This window comes from Aquarana catesbeiana, linkage group LG03, assembly GCF_042186555.1.
Source record: "Aquarana catesbeiana isolate 2022-GZ linkage group LG03, ASM4218655v1, whole genome shotgun sequence".
NCBI classification, from domain to species: Eukaryota; Metazoa; Chordata; class Amphibia; order Anura; family Ranidae; genus Aquarana; species Aquarana catesbeiana.
The window spans coordinates 10,072,600-10,092,864 of NC_133326.1; the positions used below are offsets into that span (position 1 = coordinate 10,072,600).

At 46.2% G+C, this 20,265-nt stretch overlaps 1 protein-coding gene across 1 annotated transcript in view; it reads left to right on the plus strand.

The window, feature by feature from the left end:
• Positions 1–14,753: 14,753 nt before the first annotated feature.
• Positions 14,754–20,265, plus strand: part of CTDSPL2 (CTD small phosphatase like 2) — a 62,222-nt gene continuing 56,710 nt past the window's right edge. The window contains exon 1 of the mRNA XM_073618254.1: positions 14,754–14,969. The gene's annotated coding sequence lies outside the window, so the exon portion shown is untranslated. The remainder of the gene's footprint in view (positions 14,970–20,265) is intronic.

The following is a 20,265-nucleotide window of genomic DNA, read 5'->3' on the forward strand; positions in this document are numbered from 1 at the left end:
ACTTAGGAAACTCAGTCAAGTAATTGCCAGACCATTGTTCCTAATTTTTACTGATAGTCTACTGACTGAAATGGTACCAGCTGATTGGAGAAAAGCCAATGTAGCACCAATATTTAAAAAGGGCCCAAAATACATCCCTAGGAATTACAGACCAGTTAGCCTAACATCAATAGTATGTAAACTCTTGGAGGGGATGATAAGGGACTATATACAAGATTTTAGTAATGAGAACGGTATCATTAGCAGTAATCAGCTTGGATTCATGAAGAATCGTTCTTGCCAAACCAATCTATTAATCTTCTATGAGGAGGTGAGTTGCCATCTAGATCAAGGAAGGCCCGTAGACGTGGTGTATCTGGATTTTGACACAGTTCCCCATAAATGTTTACTGTACAAAATAAGGTCCGTTGGCATGGACCATAGGGTGAGTACATGGATTGAAAACTGGCTACAAGGGCGAGTTCAGAGGGTGGTGATAAATGGGGAGTACTCGGAATGGTCAGGGGTGGGTAGTGGGGTTCTGTGCTGGGACCAATCCTATTTAATTTGTTCATAAACGACCTGGAGGATGGGAGAAACAGTTCAATCTCTGTATTTGCGGATGATACTAAGCTAAGCAGGGCAATAACTTCTCCGCAGGATGTGGAAACCTTGCAAAAATATCTAAACAAATTAATGGTGTGGGCAACTACATGGCAAATGAGGTTCAATGTAGAAAAATGTAAAATAATGCATTTGGGTGGCAAAAATATGAATGCAATCTATACACTGGGGGGAGAACCTCTGGGGGAATCTAGGATTGAAAAGGACCTGGGGGTCCTAGTAGATGATAGGCTCAGCAATGTCATGCAATGCCAAGCTGCTGCTAACAACGCAAACAGAATATTGGCATGCATTAAAAAGGGGATCAACTCCAGAGATAAAACAATAATTCTCCTGCTCTACAAGACTCTGGTTCGGCCGCACCTAGAGTATGCTGTGCAGAACGGCCGCAACATACAGGGATATACAATGTAATACTGACCTATAATCACACACATGGGTTGGACTTGATGGAATTGTGTCTTTTTTCAACCTCACCTACTATGTAACACTGGATTATACCAAACTCCAGAGAGCCTCTGCAGTGTTTATCAGGTTGCATTGTTCCCAGGTCTGAAACGGTGGTTCTCAGCCTGGGTGCCCTTTGGGTTTCCTAGGAACAGCACCCAGTCTTCCCTGGATAAGTGTCATGATGTGCCATGGTGTGGGTGGCCAGGCCGCCTGTCAGCACCACAACAACCAATGACAGTCTAGGGCAAGATGCATGCCACCATAAGTTGCTTTGGTGTTAGTGACCATCCTGCACCATGGCAACACATGATGCTGATCCAGGGCAGGCGCCATGAAGAACCACCCCCAGCATTGAGGAGAGGACAAAAGTCCACCTCCCTCCTTCTGCCGTGCTGCTGGATCTAAAAGGTAGGCCTCTGATGTGATGAGAGGACTCTGTGATCATGGGAAGTGTCATGTGATGGGGGAACTTCTGATGTGCAGTGTTAATTTCCTCCAACCTCCTCATAGCCGGTCCAACACACACCTAAAGAAAATACCGGCCTCCATCCTCCCCTCATACTTGGTCCAACACACACCTGAAAAAAAATGCTGGCCTCCAACCTCCCCTCATAGCGGGTCCCATGCACAACTATGGGGGAAAAAAAGAACATCCTATCTCCAACCTCCCCTTATAGCTGGTCGAACACACGCTTAAAAAAAATACCAGCCTCCAACCTCCCCTCATAGCCGGTCCAACACACACCTGAAGAAAATACTGGCCTCCAACCTCTCATCATAGCCGGTCCAACACACATCTGCAGAAAATACCAGCCTCCAACCTTTCATCATAGCCAGCCCAATGCACTCCAGAATAAAATACCGGCCTCCAACCTGCCTTCATAGCAGGTCCGACGCACAACTGTGGGGGAAAAAGAACATCCAACCTTCCTTCATAGCGGGTCAGACGCACAACTGTGGGGAAAAAAGAACATCCAACCTCTCCTCATAGCTGGTCCAACGCGTACCTGAAGAAAATATCGGCCTCCAACCTCCACTCATAGCCGGTCCAACACACACCAAAAAAATACCGGCCTCCAACCTCCCCTCATAGCTGGCCCAACGCACGCCTTGAAAACAATAACTGCTTTCAACCTCCCCTCATAGCTGGCCCAACGCACACCTGTGGGGAAAAACATATCCTACCGCCATAGCCAGTCCAACTCACGCTTGAAAAAATACCTGCCTTCAACCTCCACTCATAGCCATTCTGACGCACACCTGAAGAAAATACCGGCCTCCAACCTCCCCTCATAGCCAGTCCGATGCAAACCTGTTGGGGAAAAAAGATGATCCTGCCTCCAACCTCCCCTCATAGCCAGTCCAACATGTAACTGAAAGAAATGCTGGCCTCCAACCTCCCCTCATAGCTGGTCCAACAAACAGGAAAAAAATACCGGCCTCCAATCTCCCCTCATAGCTGGTCCAACACACACCTGAAAAAAATACCGGCCTCCAACCTCCCCTCAAAGGCGGTCCAACACACACCTGAAGAAAATACCGGCCTCCAACCTCCCCTCTAAGGCAATCCAACACACACCTGAAGAAAAACTGGCCTCCAACCTCCCCTCATAGCCGGCCCAACACACACCTGAAAAAAATACCGGCCTCAACCTCCCCTTATAGTCGGTCCAACACACACCTAAAGAAAATACCGGCCTCCAACCTCCCCTCATAGCCAGTTCAACACCCACCTGAAGAAAATACCGGCCCCCAACCTCCCCTCATAGCCGGTCCAACACACACCTGAAAAAAATACCGGCCTCCAACCTCCCTTCATAGCCGGTCCAACACACACCTGAAGAAAATACTGCCCATCTGTTCGGAAGACATCGGTCTGGTCGTTGGTGAGAGGGCAATCGCCCAACCTTTATCCACCCTTTGTCACGGTTTCACTGGGACACTTTGCACAGACATCTTTACCTTAGAAATACTTTACTGAACCTGTTTTGAACACTATGCTTAGACATCTTTAGCCTTCTTCATTATAAGGAACCTATTGCTTCCCACTACACCTTATTGGATTACAGTTAATGAGCTCCTACATGCCGGTGAAGACCATCAGATCAGCAACGGGGACACTGCTGTTATTACTAATACAAGGGCCATTATACCATCACTTCTATGCCTGATCTCTCCTTAGACCCCTTTCACACCAAGGGGCTTCAAAAACGCAATAAAACAGCATACCGTTTTTACAGCGTTTTAGGGGCGTTAGCGGTAAAATTAACGCACCGCTGCAGATGTTTTAACAGCGTTTTTCAAGCGTTATTGAAGCATCGGCATCAAAGAACAACTCCACCTCCCTACATCACTTCCTGTGTACTTCCTGGTATCTCGTTGAGGTGAAAGAGGGTAAATAAAGAAGATGGAGTTCATGGTGCTGTTTTTGTTATTTGTGCTACTGTATTGGGAGCATATCCACCAACAGAGGCAGCACCGTCGCTATTGGGTTCATCCCATCCTCCAAGCGCACACCTCAATTGGACAATTTGCATTGCTATACGAGGACTTGAGAGTGCACCCAGACAAGTTCAAAAATTATACTCGGATGAGCATTGCAACGTAGGTATCTATATCCTAATCCCACTCCCACATCCCTAACCCCACTCCCACTAGTCCCAAATCCCTAACCCTAATCCCGCTCCCACTAGTCCCAAATCCCTAACCCTAATCCCGCTCCCACTAGTCCCAAATCTCTAACCCTAATCCCAACCCTAATCCCGCTCCCACTAGTCCCAAATCCCTAACCCTAATCCTGCTCCCACTAGTCCCAAATCCCTAACCCTAATCCCACTTCCACTAGTCCCAAAACCAGAACCCTAATCCCGCTCCCACTAGTCCCAAATCCCTTTGATGGTCTGTTTAATCATTCTGACCTTCCCACAATTTCAGTCCTGTTGTTGTAGATGTTCTCATTTCTACTTTCAATGTTTACCTTTTTGTGAGATCATTTGACTTTTCTACAGCTCAGGGCGGATTATAGGCGTTTTTCAGGCGTTTTTACAGCGTTTTCAATTCATTTCAATGGAGAGGGGCGTTTTTGAAGCGCTTTTTTCAATGCCCAAAAGCTGCTCCAAAGATGCTGCTTGCAGGACTTTTCTCAACGCCCCGCCAGCGCAAAGCCTCAGTGTGAAAGGGTCCATTGAGATGCATGGGGAGCGTATTATGAGTGTTTTATGAGCATTATTTTTAGCGCTAAAACGCTGCAAAAATGCCTTGGTGTGAAAGGGGTCTAAGGGTAACAGTTATATGCCGGCCAGGTTCCATCTTCTGCAGTGTGTCAGTATATTCTGTTAGCTGTATTCATCCCCTCAGGCACAGCTAGCAGTATTTCTTTGAGGAAGTGTATATAACATACTGTTTTATTTGCTAATATCTTGTCGGAGGAATTCCTTTGCTGAGTTGGCGCTCTTGCCTAAAGCTCAGCAGATCTATTACCTCCTCTTTGCGACAACATCCCTTTTAATCTGTTCTAGTAAATATTATCAGAACATAAACACAGAATTGTCTGATTTATTACTTTAAGGTGGTACAAGGATGTCTGAACCCAGAGTGTCAGGTGGGTTGGAATGTTCACCAGGTCATGGCAGTGGAGATGAGCAGGTAATTCCAAGCAGTCCCTTAGGGGGTCGTGCTACATTTGGGGGCTCGTCCGGGATGCTATCTGCAGCTGGCCATAGCCGATCTAGACAAGAGCCACAATCTGTGTGGGAGGCCGCCCCAATGGCCGTGGTTGCTTGGAGCAGAAGTCATGGAGCTCCAACAGAGAAAAGCACTGTTCTGGAGATCTCGGGGAATAAGCACAGAGAGAGAGAGAGAGAGATCAGAAGGTGGCTGAGAGCCCTGGCACCAGGACACCAGGTCTTCATTGTGGAAACAGAAGCCACAGAGGAGTTGGATCAATTCAGGGCACTAATAGAATGGCAGGAGGAGGTGCCTGTGTGCTTTCAGGAGGAAAAGGTACATCTGACTGATGGAGTGACTGCAAGAGTGTTCCCACTCAAGATGGAAAGAGAACAGACCGAGAAGCAGCCCTCGACCAAAATTCAGGAGAAGGGTCCTATACCTGTGGGAGCCGACTCGCAAGGGGCCAGTGCTCCCCTCTTTCTACATGGATATGAGTCGATTAGTCGATAGCTTGGTGAAGAATTGATCTGGAAATGCCAATCAGAGATATCAAAGACTTAGGTTTAGGTTCTCAGAGCAATTGCTGACCCCTGTGGGAGAAGATGAGTTTGAGACATGAATCAGTCAGGCTCTGCAGGCCATGGAAGATTGGAGTGTTCCAGAGGCTGTGAATTCACAACGGCTTTGTGAGAGCCTTCGAGGCCCAGTTTCTTGTGTTATCCATGGACGATATAGATGCCCTGTATGCTGTATTTGGGAGGGTTGAAACTACTGCCAACCCGAATTGAACTCTATTGCTGGGAACAAAGAGAAAGTGGTGGTTCTAACTGTTCATGCAGAAATGGAAAGGAGGGGGCATACATTACCATTCCCCTCTAATCCTTCAGTACTTAAACGAGTCACAGAATTATCGATACAGGTGGAGGGCATCTATACACAAGCCCTACTGAATGCTGGAGGCCAGGTGACGTTGCTGTATAGAGACTTTTACCACAAGTACTTAAAGCATATTCCTTTGTGCAAACTCGAGGAGCTAGAGATTTGGGGCATCGAGACCCAGAAGTGCCCATACGATGGATACATACACATCAAGATAACATTAGACTCTGCTCTAGCATGAAAACCAGAGACCTTTGACACAGTGGCTGTCGTTTGCCCCCGACCTCCTGCAGGAGGCCGAAATTCCCTATTGGTAGGCACCAACACCAACCTGGTGAGGAGACTCCTCACTCCTCTTGCTTTGGATGGCACTCCAGTAGGGAAGATTCATCCTCAGCTGAGGCAGGCGTTTCAGAGGGTGTTGCGAGAGAAGTCACCTGCTGAAGGAGTGGGAAGATTGTGGCGACTGGATACCCATGAGAAGGTGCTGCAGGGGAGAGGGCCTGCCTGAAAGACACGGTCAAGCTGTTATGGGACCAACTGGGTCCGTACGTGGTGGTAGAAGCTGATTCAGCAGAAGAGGTTGGAATAGAACTGGTTCCATAGATTGTCCCCACTCGAGCCTTACTAAGAAGTGGGGGGCAAATTCCTGTCAGCGTGTGGGATGTCACTAGCCACCCAATCAGCTTAAAGCCTCGGATGGTGATCGGAAAAGTGAGTTCTGCTACCCCGGTAGTGGGGGATGAGGTAACTCAGAAACTAGATGGAAGAAGAACTGCTGACCACTGCCCAAATTTACCCCCTTCATGGGAGGAGAGGATTAAAGCTCAGATAGCTTGATGGGAGAAAATGTTCCTTAAAAATAACTTTGATGTGGGCTGTGCTGTGCCAAGAGTGCTCAACATCGAATTTGACTGACCGAAGATAAGCCATTTTGAGAAAGGGTGAGGCGAATCCCCTTGTGTGATCTGGAGGATCTTCGAGAGCAACTGGCTGAGTTAAAGAGATCAGGGGTCATTAAGGAGTCCAGGAGCCCCTATGCCTTCCTGATTGTGGTAGTAAGAAAAAATAATGGGTCCCTTCGGATGTGTATCGATTACCGAACCTTGAACCGAAGGACTATCTCAGATCAATACATGACCCCTCGCATAGAAAAAGTCCTACAATGCTTATCAGGGGCCAAATGGCTCAGTGTGTTGGATCTAAAGAGTGGGTACTACCAGATCCCCATGCACCCAGATGACCGACAGAAGACGGCTTTCATCACCCAAATACTATCACGGAGTTGAGGTCGTTCGTGGGCTTCTGCTTTTACTATAGAAGATTTGTGAAGAACTTCTCGCAGATTGCCTGGCCGTTGAATGAGCTGTTACAGAAGCAAATGGAAGGGGAACAGCAGAAAACTCAGAGGGGAGGTCCACGGAAGCCTCACAAATCTATACAGGAACAATGGACAGTGAACTGTGAAAGCTCTTTCGAACGGCTGAAGGAAAGCCTGGTTGAAGCACCGGTGTTGGCCTTCGCTGATCCATCAATACCATATGAATTACATGTGGATGCCAGCAGAGATGGTATAGGGGGGTGTTGTACCAAGAGTCGGAAGGGAAACTTCGCCCAGTGGCCTATGTGAGTCGCAGCCTCATTACCCCTGAGAAGAACTATCCTGTACATAAGTTGGAGTTCTTGGCTCTCAAGTGGGCTGTGGTAGATAAGCTACGTGACTATCTGTATGGGGCTACCTTTGTGGTGAAGACTGACAACAACCTCTTGACTTACTTACTATCCACTGCAAAGTTGGACACCGGTGGTTGGCAACCCTGTCAGAGTTTCAGTTCAGCTTGAAATATCGACCGGGAGTGGAAAACAGAGACGCTGACGCTCTTTCGCATAGGCCTCACTCCATCCAGACTGGTCAGAAGAGTTGGATTCATTTACCTCTCTAACGAGTACAGGCTGTGTGTCAGGGAGTAGAATACAAACACAGAGGAGCCATAGGGGCCGAAGCTGTGGGGGTCACCCCTGCAGGCGCTCCAAAGTACTACAGTAATTTGACCCAAGTACGCAGTGAAGAACTGCCTCAGCTGACTAAAGAGGACATGTGACAGGATCAATGGGAAGATCCATTAGGGAGTTTGATAAGAAAATCTTTGTCCTCTCAAGATCCTCAGATATTGGTGAATAGCCCTATCGAGGGGGCCAAGGTGACTCATAGAGAATGGGATCAAATGAAGCTGGAAGAGGGGATCATATATCAAAGAGGTCCCTCAGGAGAAGCAGAAGGTGTGAGCCAGCTGTTCCTCCCTGAGAAACATTGTCTTACTGTGCTAACCGCTATCCATGATAATCATGATCACTTAGGCCCAGATAGAACTTTCAAGCTGGTCAGGGATTCATTTTACTGGCCGTACATGAGAACGGAATTGAAAAGTTACTGCCGCTCTTGTGTTAGTTGTATTCAGAGAAAAACCTTACCAGGCAGGGCGGCCCCAATGGGCCATCTACAGAGTCAAGGACCAATGGAGTTGGAGTGCATTGATTTCTTGAGCCTGGAACCCGATCTGAGTGGAAGGAGTAATGTCCTGGTTGTAACAGATCATTTCACCCGATATACTCAAGCTTTTCCCACTAGGAATCAACAAGAACTAGTGGAGAAGTTCTTCGTTCATTACGGGATGCCTCAGAGCCTGCATTCGGACCAAGGTCGGGACTTTGATAGTAAACTGATCAGAAGACTATGTGAACTCTTGAACATAAAGAAATCCAGGACTACTCCTTACCATCCCCAAGGGGATCCACAACCTAAGCATTTCAACTGTACCCTGTTGAACATGCTGGGAACCCTCCCATTAGAGAAGAAACCGCATTGGGGGATTGTATCGCTGCAGTAGTTCATGCTTACAATAACACCTCAAATGATTCTACTGGATACTTCCCCTACAGATTAATTTTCGGGAGAGAAGTTCGCCTACCTGTGGATCTGACCTTCGGAACATCACTAGATCACACCTCCCAAGCTTCTTATAGGGGATACATTGACAGACTCCGAAAGAATTTAAAGGTGGCTTATGAAAAAGCCAAGGAGGCCACTACCATCAGAGAGCAAAGGAACAAGAAAAGCTTTTATCTTAGAGTGAGGGTTCAGGATTTGCAACCTGGAGATTTAGTGTTGTTGCGCAATCTAAGGGTGCCTGGAAAGCATAGGCTGGCTGATCAATGGCGTCCCCAACCCTACATTGTATGTCAACGACTACCTGGGCTCCCTGTGTATCAGATCCAGCCTGAAGGGAAGACTGGCCCTCAAAAAAATTGGCATCGAAACCATCTGCTGCCCATATCAGAGGCTGTTCGAGTACCCTCAACTTCTTGTTTAGAGGCATATCTGTCTCCAATGCTGAGGCCTAGGGTCGGGAAAACTTTCCACCCGCACTCCTCGAGGAAGAAAGTGATGATAAGGAATTAACTCTTGATTGGTTGTGGGTTCCTCCTTTGGAAGAAGATCCCATCCTCCCTGATACTAGGGAAGAAGACTGTCAAAGGACAGGATCCCATTTGCTTGACACTGAGGCATTAGATTCTCACCCACCCAGGGGAGATGAGGAGGTCAAACTGGAACCCCGTGAAGTGTCTAGTGTGGCTGATGCTCCCATTCCTCCTACTAGCATTGCATGGAGAGAGACAGTCTCCGAGTAGAGCCTGAAGTAGAGCTTGAGACTGAAGTAAAGGCTGAACCCGGAAGCTGGGTACAGTTTTTGGGAAAAAGAACAGAAATCAGAGTCACTGGAAGACATCCACTCCATGCTGAGACAGAGGATATGCCCTCCAAAAAGACTGACATATGACACCCTTGGAGAAAATTCTGATGAACTTATACCCACTGCTCAACATTCCAGTCAAGCACTTGCCTCCTTTACGGGACCTTTAGTAAAGGATGACTTTGATACACCTTCTGACACTACTGGGTAAGCCACTAACTTGTTATTGGCCTGTCACAAAATGAATATAACTTCTCCGGATGATGTATATAATTTTTTATTAGAAGATCCTTTGTTAGGTCAGTTATTAGCTGTTACAACTTGTAGTTTGTTGGATGCTTCAGTTCTCATGATGCAATAAAGTGATTCCACAGGTTGTGTTCTGTCTTTAGGGACCAAAGACTTTCAAGTGGGGGGAGGATGTAGCAATATGGATTACAACTGTAAATTACAGTGATCCTCCGGTATTTCCATGCATCGAATGTCCCTCTAGTGCTCATTGTTATCAAGTGACCTCATATTTGTGAGCCAAACAAAAGGGATTGTGGGGCGAGTAGTTCCTCAGACTGATAATTTCTTCACGATTATGCGCCTGGACTACATATCCCAGGGATCTTTGCAATCATCAGGGAGATTGCTGGGAGTAGCTATAAAAGAAGAAAAAGCCAGCGCAGAACTCCCTTCCTCTTGGGCCTGAGGTGAAACGGACCTCTCCGTGCTAGTGAGAGGGGTTGCGGCCTACCACGCGGCGTAACACATTCCAGCCCGGATGAGAGGGGCCTAGCTCTGTTGCTTGTCATCTGACATCCCTCCAGCACCACTCTGGTCGCCTGTCAGTTGGTGTGCCAAACTTCACATCGCGAGATCGAGACGACGAATCCGCTGCACGAGTGTCGCTACACGAGATACTGTTTGGAAGACATCGGTCTGGTCGTTGGTGAGAGGGCAATCGCCCAACCTTTATCCACCCTTTGTCACGGTTTTACTGGGACACTTTACACAGACATCTTCACCTTAGGAACACTTTACTGAACCTGTTTTGAACACTGTGCTTAGACATCTTTAGCCTTCTTCATTATAAGGAACCTATTGCTTCCCACTACACCTTATTGCAGGGGTGCCCAACCTTTTGAGGAGCGAGGGCCACTTTATGGACTTGGTAACGGGTCGTGGGCCACAATGAACGTAAAAGGGGGTTGGCAGGTCTGTGTCCACTCTGCATATGTAGAGCAGACACGGATGCAACCCGCTCTACCCTAAGGGCCCTCCGATCCGCCCAGACAGAAGGGGACAGATCCCCTTCTGTTTTTTTTCAAGGAGATCGGATTGCAGATAGGCGGGTGTAAACGGTCACGAGTCTGTTTACATCTGCAGCACTATAGAGGTGAATGGAGAGTCCGTTTGAGTCCACCTGAAAAACAGACAGGCGGACCCGATCGGACCGATCATGTGAAAGGGGCCTAAGGCTGCTTTCACACTGATGCACAGCGGTTTACCTGCTCCTCAACTGACCTCAATCTTCACTTCTTCCTCAGGATTCCTACAGCTGGCTGGTACTGCCAGTGGGTACTGCTGACAGGTGCTGGTACTGCTGGCTGGTACCGTTGGCTGGTACTGGTACTTCTGGCTGGTATTGGTACTTCTGGCTGGTACTGCTCACTGGTACTTCTGGCTAGTACTGCTGGCGGGTACTGGTACTGCTGGTGGGTACTGTTGACTGGTACTGCTGGTGGTTACTGGTACTGCTGGCTGGTACTGGTACTGATGACTGGTACTGCTGGTGGGTACTGGTACTGCTGGCGGGTACTGCTGGCTGGTACTGGTACTTATACTGCTGTCGGGTACTGCTGGCTGGTACTGACCGGTACGGATGGTGGGTACTGATACTACTGACGGGTACTTCTGGCTGGTACTGGTACTGCTGGCGGGTACTTCTGGCTGGTACTGGTACTGCTGGTTTATACTGCTGGCTGGTACTGACGACTGGTATGGATGGTGGGTACTGGTACTGTTGGTGGGTACTTCTGGCTGGTACTGGTACTGCTGGTTTATACTGCTGGCTGGTACGGATGGTGGGTACTGGTACTGCTGGCAGGTACTTCTGGCAGGTACTGGTACTGATACTGCTGGTTGGTACTGTACTGTTGGTACTGGTACTGCTGATTGATACTGGTACTGTTGGTTGGTACTGGTACTGCTGGCTGGTACTGGTACTGCTGGTTGGTACTGGTACTGTTGGTTGGTACTGCTGGCTGGTACTGATACTGGTGGGTGGCTGGTACTGGTGGCTGCTGTCCCAGATCGCGGTTTCCTGTGTCTTGACCCGCCATCCCCGAGCATAATTGTGACAGAAGCATGCAGCTGCAGTAGAGAGCAGAGCCGATGCTTCCTGTCACAGGCGGAGTACATTTGGTATCACTCTGCCTGTGAAGGAGCCGGCGCTATACAGGAAGCATGGATTCTGCTTCCTCCAGCGGCAGGTCTGTTCTTTGCACTAATGATCGGAGATGGCGGGTCGGGAAACCGCGATCTGGGCTTGCCAACCCTCCATCTCAGAGAAAGACATGGCGGGCCACATGGGGCCCGCGGGCCAGAGGTTGGACACCCCTGCCTTATTGGATTACAGTTAATGGGCTCCTTCGTGCTGGCGAAGACCATCGGATCTGCAACGGGGACACTACTGCTATTACTGATACAAGGGCCATTATACCATCATTTCTAAGCCTGATCTCTCCTTAGGGTCACAGTTATATGCCAGCCAGGTTCCATCTTCTGCAGTGTGTCAGTATGCAGGGTGACATCACAGTGCAGCACTTCAGTTTTTTTGTTTTTTTTTTAAATCTGGTCTTCGGGTAAACAACTAACTGACCATTTTTCTTAAAGGAGCCACGTCCTTGTTTATGAATTCAGCCTGTAGGATCAGTATACGGATCTAATAGGGATATACGGCTCCTGTAATAACATGTTATTCTGATTGAGATTTAACCCCTACAGTCCCATGGCTGAAATCACATCATTATTACAAACCAATTATTTTTTCTATTTTTAACCCTTTCACTGCCAAACCTTTTTTTTTTTTTTTTTTTTTTTTTTAATGTTTGGCTGTGAAGCCATAATTGTTTTTAATTTTTCAACCTTTTTACTGCCAGACCAGTTCTTTATTTATTACTTTGTGTTTGCTTTTTAATGTTTCGCTGCCAAACCATAATTGTTTTTCATTTTTCAACCCTTTCACTGCCAAAACAGTTTTTTTTTTTTTTTTTTTTTTTAATGTTTCGCTGCAAAACCAAATTTTTTATTTTTTTAACCCTTTCACTTCCAAATGATTTTTTTTTCTTCTAGTTTTTGTTTTTTAATGTTTCGTTGTAAAACCATAATTTAGTTTTCATTTTTTGAACCCTTTCACTGCTGAACCATTTTATTTTTTTTTTTTAGTGTGTGTTTTTTAAATGTTTTTCGCTGCAAAACCCTGTTTTTTTTTTTTTTTTTTCTTTTTTTTTAAACCCTTTCACTGCCAAACCATTTTTTTTTTTTTTTTTTTTTTTTTTTTTTTTTTTTATGTTTTCGCTGCAAAACCATTTTTTTTCCATTTTTTTTAACCCTTCCACTGCCAAACCAAATTTTTTTGTGTGTCATTGCAAAACCATATTTTTCTTTTTCATTTTTTAAACCTTTCACTTCCAATCCTTTTTGTTTTTTGTTTGTTTTTGAATGTTTCATTGTAAAACCATAACTTTGTTTTAATTTCTTTAACCCTTTTACTGCCAAACCAGTTTTTCTTTTTTTGTTTGTTTATTGAAAATTTTTGCCGCAAAACCATTTTTAAAATTTTTTTTAACCCTTTCACTGCCAAACCAATTATTTTCTGTTTGTCTTTTTAATGTTTTCACTGCAGAACCATATTTTTTTTCCTTTTTTTTTTTAAACCTTTTCACTTCCAAACCTTTGTTTTTTTTTTATGTTTCGCTGCCAAACCATATTTTTTTCATTTTTCAACCCTTTCACTGCCAAACCAATTTTGTTGTGTTTGTCTTTTTAATGTTTTTGCTGCAGAAGCATAATTTTTTTTCATTTTTTTTAACCTTTTCACTTCCAAAGCTTTGTTTTTTAATGTTTTGCTGCCAAACCATATATTTTTTCCTTTTTTTAACCCTTTCACTGCCAAACCATGTTTTTTTTGTTTTGTTTTTTAATGTTTCGTTGCAAAACCATACTTGTTTATTTTTTAACCCTTTCAATTCCAAACCTATTTTTTTTTTTTTTTTAGTGTTTGTTTTTTAATGTTTTCACTGCAAAACCATTTTTTTTTTTCATTTTTATAACCCTTTCGCTGCCAAACCAATTTTTTTGTTTTTGTTTTTTAATGTTTTCACTGAAAAACCATATATTTTTTTCATTTTTTTTAACCCTTTCACCGCCAAACCAAATTTTTTGTGTTTGTTTTTTTTTAAATGTTTCACTGCAAAACCAATTTTGTTGTGTTTGTCTTTTTAATGTTTTTGCTGCAGAAGCATAATTTTTTTTCATTTTTTTTTAACCTTTTCACTTCCAAAGCTTTGTTTTTTAATGTTTTGCTGGCAAACCATATATATTTTTTTCTTTTTTTAACCTTTTCACTGCCAAACCATTTTTTTTTTGTTTTGTTTTTTAATGTTTCGCTGCAAAACCATACTTGTTTATTTTTTAACCCTTTCAATTCCAAACCTTTTTTTTTTTTTAATGTTTGTTTTTTAATGTTTTCACTGCAAAACCATTTTTTTTTTCATTTTTATAACCCTTTTGCTGCCAAACCAATTTTTTAGTTTTTTAATGTTTTCACTGAAAAACCATATATTTTTAAATTTTTTTAACCCTTTCACCGCCAAACCAAATTTTTTGTGTTTTTTTTTTTTTTTTTTTTATGTTTCACTGCAAAACCATATTTTTTTAAATTTTTTTAACCCTTTCATTTCCAAACCAAATTTTTTTTTTTTTTTTTTTTTTTAATGATTGGCTGCAAAACCATATTAACCATATTAACCCTTTCAATTTCAAACCTTTTTTTTTTTTTGAATGTTTCGTTGTAAAATCATATATTTTTTTTTCATTTTTTAAACCCTTTCACTGCCAAACCAATTGTTTTTTTTTTAATGTTTTCGCTGCAAAACCATTTTTTTTGTGTGTTTTTTTTTTTTTGATGTTTTCGCTGCAAAACCATTATTTTATTTATTTTTTTAACCTTACACTGTCAACCCAATTTTTTTTTTGTGTGTTTTTTTTATGTATTTTTGTAGAGAGGAAAACACTCGGACTGATGATGATCGGGGAGAAGGATGATGCTCGGCAGTGCTGAATGCAGAGCCCCGCCCACCCCTCCTCTCTCCTCCCCCTGGTTCCGCCCCCTCCTCCCTCCCTCCTCCTCCCCCATGTGTGTGTATGTGTATGTGTGTTGCCGCGCCTGCGCAGTGCGCTGTATCCGGGTCCTGCGCTGTGTCGGTCGGCGGGAAATGGCGGTCGGGATTTAGCCGCCTCGGGCCGGAGAGACGGAGGACACCGACCCCGGGAGGACGGAGAGGAGCTCGGCCAGGCACCGCCGGCCCTCCGACACCCACCCCGGACATCGCCGGGACACCGCAGGTACCGATCCGTCCCCGAGGAGGGAAAAAATCCACACCGAGGAGGAGGGAGAGGCCTCCGGGGGGGAGGGGAGAACGGGGGACACCGGGGGGGATCTACACCGGAATACCTCCGGAGATCAACAACACCCCCCCCTCCCCCCACCACATAGAACTTAGAGGGGGAGGGGAATGGGGGGCTCCCAGTGTATGGAGGGGGGAGGGGAGAGAGAATAGGGGGGTACAGGGGAATGGGGGAGGGGGGAGAGAAGAGGGGGTAGAGAGGAATGGGGGGAGAGAAGGGGTACAGGGGAATGGGGGAGGGTAGAGAGAATAGGGGGGTACAGGAGAATGGGGGAGGGGAGAGAGAATAGGGGGTACAGTACTACAGGGGGAGGGGAGAGAGAATAGGGGGGTATGGGGGAGGGGAGAGAGACTAGGGGGGTACAGGGGAATGGGGGAGGGGAGAGAGAATAGGGGGTACAGGAAAATGGAGGGAGAGAAGGGTTAGAGGAGTATGGGGGAGGGGACAGAGAGAATAGGGGGGTACGGGAGAATTGGGGGAGACAAGGAGTACGGGAGAATGGGGGAGGGGAGAGAGAATAGGGGGGTACAGGAGTATGGGGGAGGGGAGAGAGAATAGGGGGTACAGGAGAATGGGGGAGGGGAGAGAGAATAGGGGGGTACAGGAGAATGGGGGAGGGGAGAGAGAATAGGGGGTACAGGAGAATGGGGGAGGGGAGAGAGAATAGGGGGGTACAGGAGAATGGGGGGCTGACAGGTGACCCCCCCCTCCCCCTCTCATAACACTGACTGATGGGGGGCTACAAGTCCCAGGTAAACATCAGGTGACCCCTCCCCCTTACATATCACCTTGATTTGAAGGGACTACAAGTCCCATAATTCACCCCTACTTACTGCAATGGAAGCTGATCACTGATGGGGGGCGGCTACAAGTCCCAGCATCCCCTCCCAGGTACATATCAGGGGATCCTTCACAACCCTTTGATTTGGGGGGACTACAAGTCCCATAACTGACCCTTCCCCCTACTTACTGCAATGGGAGCACCCCCCCCCCCTTGTTCTTGCTGTGTACAGATGATGATTGAATACATTGTATATACTGTGTCCTATGTATTGGCTGGGGGCACTACAAGTCTCAGCATGGCCCTCCAGGATGGAGCTGTTCTTGCTGGTAGAGGTGATCGTTGTATAAATACACATCCGATGATTACAAACACATCTGTTTACTTGCCGGGGTACTACAAGTCTCAGCATGGCCCTGATCTGGAGTGCAGGTGGATCAGGTGCGCTATAGTTTGTTTGAACTGCTGCAGAGTTGTCCTGTATGTGGATACATAGTGTGTGTGTGTGTGTATATATATTATATATATATATATATATATATATATATATTTTACATTGGAAGTGGATTGGAACATGTTGACTTTCCAGTCTAGTAACTGCTGGTTGTAGAACTACAAGTCCCAGCAGGGCGTGGCGGAGACAGAGATTGTCCCGTACAGATGGGGGGGGGGAGGGGGGGTGTCGGGATTCTCTTCTTCCTTTCGTTTGTTGGTAAACATTGCACAGCATGACATCACCTAGAAGTGGGCGGGACATGCAGGCTTCTCTCTATGGTAAGGGTCCCAGGAGGAAGTGGGAGGGGTCAGTTGGTCCCCCCCCCCCCCCCCCCCCCCCTACTACAGGTGACCCCCGGAGGTTCGTTGTGCCTGGGCTCTGACTCCGGGAATCGTCCGTCTCCCCTCAATAGCTTTGTAGGGAAATATTGCACAGTGTGACATCACCTGGAAGTGGGCGGGACATGCTGGCTTCTCTTTATGGTAACTGGGGGGGGGGTTAGACTTGATTTTCCCCCATCCATACACTAGACGTGGATGGGGGGACTCCTCCCCGCTGAGCTATTGTATTGTGACAGCAGGGAGACTTCTGCACCATCAGAACACCCCGATCGATGCTGCCGGCTTTAGCCGCTGACGCTGATCAACCGGCAAAGATCCGACAGGCCAGTTGTACAGAAGTCGATCGGTAAATCGTCTTCTGTACAACCACCCTGCCCCCACACATGGATCAAAATTCATCTGGTCCTTGCTGAGCCGGCTGAAGTTCAATACATGTATGACCAGCTTAAAGCGGAGCTCCACCCAAACATGAAACTTCTGCTTTAAGGGAAGGTGACCCCCCCTGACATGCCACATTTGGCATGTCATTTTTTTTGGGGGGGGGGGGGTAAGGGGGAGCAGCAGATACCCTCTTCTTCTTCTTTTTTTTTTTTTTAGTGTGATCCATCTCCCACCTCCTTCCAGGGTGCCGGAAGTCAGTTCACCTCCCCTCCCTGCAATCTTCTGGGACACGTCACAGGTCCCAGAAGATTGCCCGGCCAATCACGGCGTGGCTCACATATGCATGTGTGCCTGGCTGTGAAGCAAACATAGTGACAATGCCGGCACCGCAGAGAGGAGGGGGAGGGGAGCGGGGCTTCTTCGTCTCCACCCCGCCCCCCTCCCCCCACATCGCTGGACCCCGGGACAGGTAAGTGTCCGATTATTAAAAGTCAGTAGCTGCTGACTTTTTACATTTTTTTTTTTTAGTCGGAACTCCGCTTTAAGGACTGAACCTCCTTTCTGAGATTTGGTGTTTACCGGTTAAAAACTTTTTTTTTGATAGAGAAAAAATTATATATATATATATATATTAATATATTAATTTTCTAACACCCTAGAGAATTAAATGGCGGTCGTTGCAATACTTTCGGTCACGCCGTATTTGCGCAGCAGTCTTACAAGCGCACTTTTTTTTTGGGGGGGGGGGGGGGAATACACTTTGAGTTAAAAAATAAGACAACAGTAAAGTTAGCCCAATTTTTTTTTTTTTAAATATTGTGAAAAGATGATGTTACACCGAGTAAATTGATACCTAACATGTCACGCTTTAAAATTGCGCAAACTCGTGGAATGGCGACAAACTTTTACCCTTAAAAATCTCCATAGGCGAAGTCAAAAAAGACCTCGGATCTCATATTTACACTAAAATGCAATAATAATAATAATAATAAACAAAAATTCCCGGCTGGATAGGAAAGTACTTCAAAAAAAGGTGCTAGAGAAAGAAAACAATGGTTTTTTTTTTTTTTTTTTTGTTTTTTTTAAATATCCAAAAACGAGGGGTGGAGAAGGGGGTCTTTTGTTTTTTGGGTGGAACTCCGCTTTAATAGATGGAAAAAATGACTGAAGGTACCGCTTTAAGCTATTGTAGAACTACAAGTCCCAGGAGGAAGTCGGGTTGTTGGTCAGGAGATACGATCGGGGGTTGATTTACTAAAGGCCAATCCACTCTGCACTGCAAGTTCACTTGGTGGTGCAGTCGCTGTAGATATGAGGGGAAGCTCTGCTGATTTTATCATCCAATCATGTACAAGCTAAAATGCTGTTTTTTATTTTACTTGCATGTCCCCCTCAGATCTCCAGCAATTGCACTTCCTAGTGCAATTTCAAGTGCACTTTGCACTTGTAGTTTGCACTTTGTAGTGCAAAGTGGATTTGCCTTTAGTAAATAACCCCCGTTGTGTCTGGGAATTTGTAATTCTCCTCCATAGTTTGTTGGTAAACATTGCACAGCATGACCTCTGATGACATCACCTGGAAGTGGGCGGGGCTTGCTGGCTTCTCCCTGTCATCACTGGCTGTCCTGGAGCTACAAGTCCCAGCAGGAGGTGGGGGGGAGGGGGGGTCTGGGTATCGGTCTTGCTTCGCCCTCTCTCTGCCTCAGGAACGGGGTGATGATTTGGAGTCGCACTTCTCTGCTCCGTACCTTGCGGTATTCTGCCGTGCGATTTATATACTGCACATCTTTTACATCCGTCTTTATGACCTAAATTGCAGGTCAGCCAGTGCATTTCTAGTTTGTTTGTTTTTTTTTTTGTTTTTTTCTATAATTTTTTTTGACTTTTTAAGGTGTTGTGGAACTACAAGTCTCAGTTTGGGTCACCAAGGACTTGGTTTGTCCTTAGCGTTGCACTGATACCTGTTTTGTACTAGAGCTGCACGATTGATCGCGGAGAATCGTTATCTTATCTTAATCCCGGATTTGAACAATTCTTATAGGGTTAAAATAAGAATTGTTACATTTGAGGAGGTAAAAAGCGTGCAGCGATCAATGGTGTCCCCGGGATGCTGGCATCAGTATTGTGGCCTGATGGTGAGGTTGCCTGCATCGGAGCGGAGGGGGGAAGGCGTCGACCCGCGACCGAGCCAGCGTGGAACGCAAATGGCGGAGATACCGGAACTGACGACAGCAAAGAACGTGATGCTGTGGATGGGATTGGGCAGTATCGTGCTTCTTCTTCCCACAGAGGTCCTAGGGACAGCGCAGTACTGCGCTCACAAGTGTTTACATGAGTGGCAAGTTCTCTACTGAAATGTGAGTCTCGGATCATCTCCCTCTCCCTCTCCCTCTCTCATCTCCCTCTCTCATCTCCCTCTCTCATCTCCCTCTCTCATCTCCTCTCTCATCTCCCTCTCTCATCTCCCTCTCTCATCTCCCCTCTCTCATCTCCCTCTCTCATCTCCCTCTCTCATCTCCCTCTCTCATCTCCCTCTCTCATCTCCCTCTCCCTCTCTCATCTCCCTCTCTCATCTCCCTCTCTCATCTCCCTCTCCCTCTCTCATCTCCCTCTCTCATCTCCCTCTCTCATCTCCCTCTCCCTTTCTCATCTCCCCTCCCTCCCTTTCTCATCTCCTCTCCCTTTCTCATCTCCCTCTCCTTTCTCATCTCCCTCTCCCTTTCTCATCTCCCTCTCCCTTTCTCATCTCCCTCTCCCTTTCTCATCTCCCTCTCCCTTTCTCATCTCCCTCTCCCTTTCTCATCTCCCTCTCCCTTTCTCATCTCCCTCTCCCTTTCTCATCTCCCTCTCCCTTTCTCATCTCCCTCTCCCTTTCTCATCTCCCTCTCCCTTTCTCATCTCCCTCTCCCTTTCTCATCTCCCTCTCCCTTTCTCATCTCTCTCTCTCTTTCTCATCTCTCTCTCTCTTTCTCATCTCTCTCTCTCTTTCTCATCTCTCTCTCTCTCTTTCTCATCTCTCTCTCTCATCTCTCTCTCTCTTTCTCATCTCTCTCTTCTCATCTCTCTCTTTCTCATCTCTCTCTTTCTCATCTCTCTCTTTCTCATCTCTCTCTTTCTCATCTCTCTCTTTCTCATCTCTCTCTTTCTCATCTCTCTCTTTCTCATCTCTCTCTTTCTCATCTCTCTCTTTCTCATCTCTCTCTCTTTCTCTCTTTCTCATCTCTTTCTCTCTTTC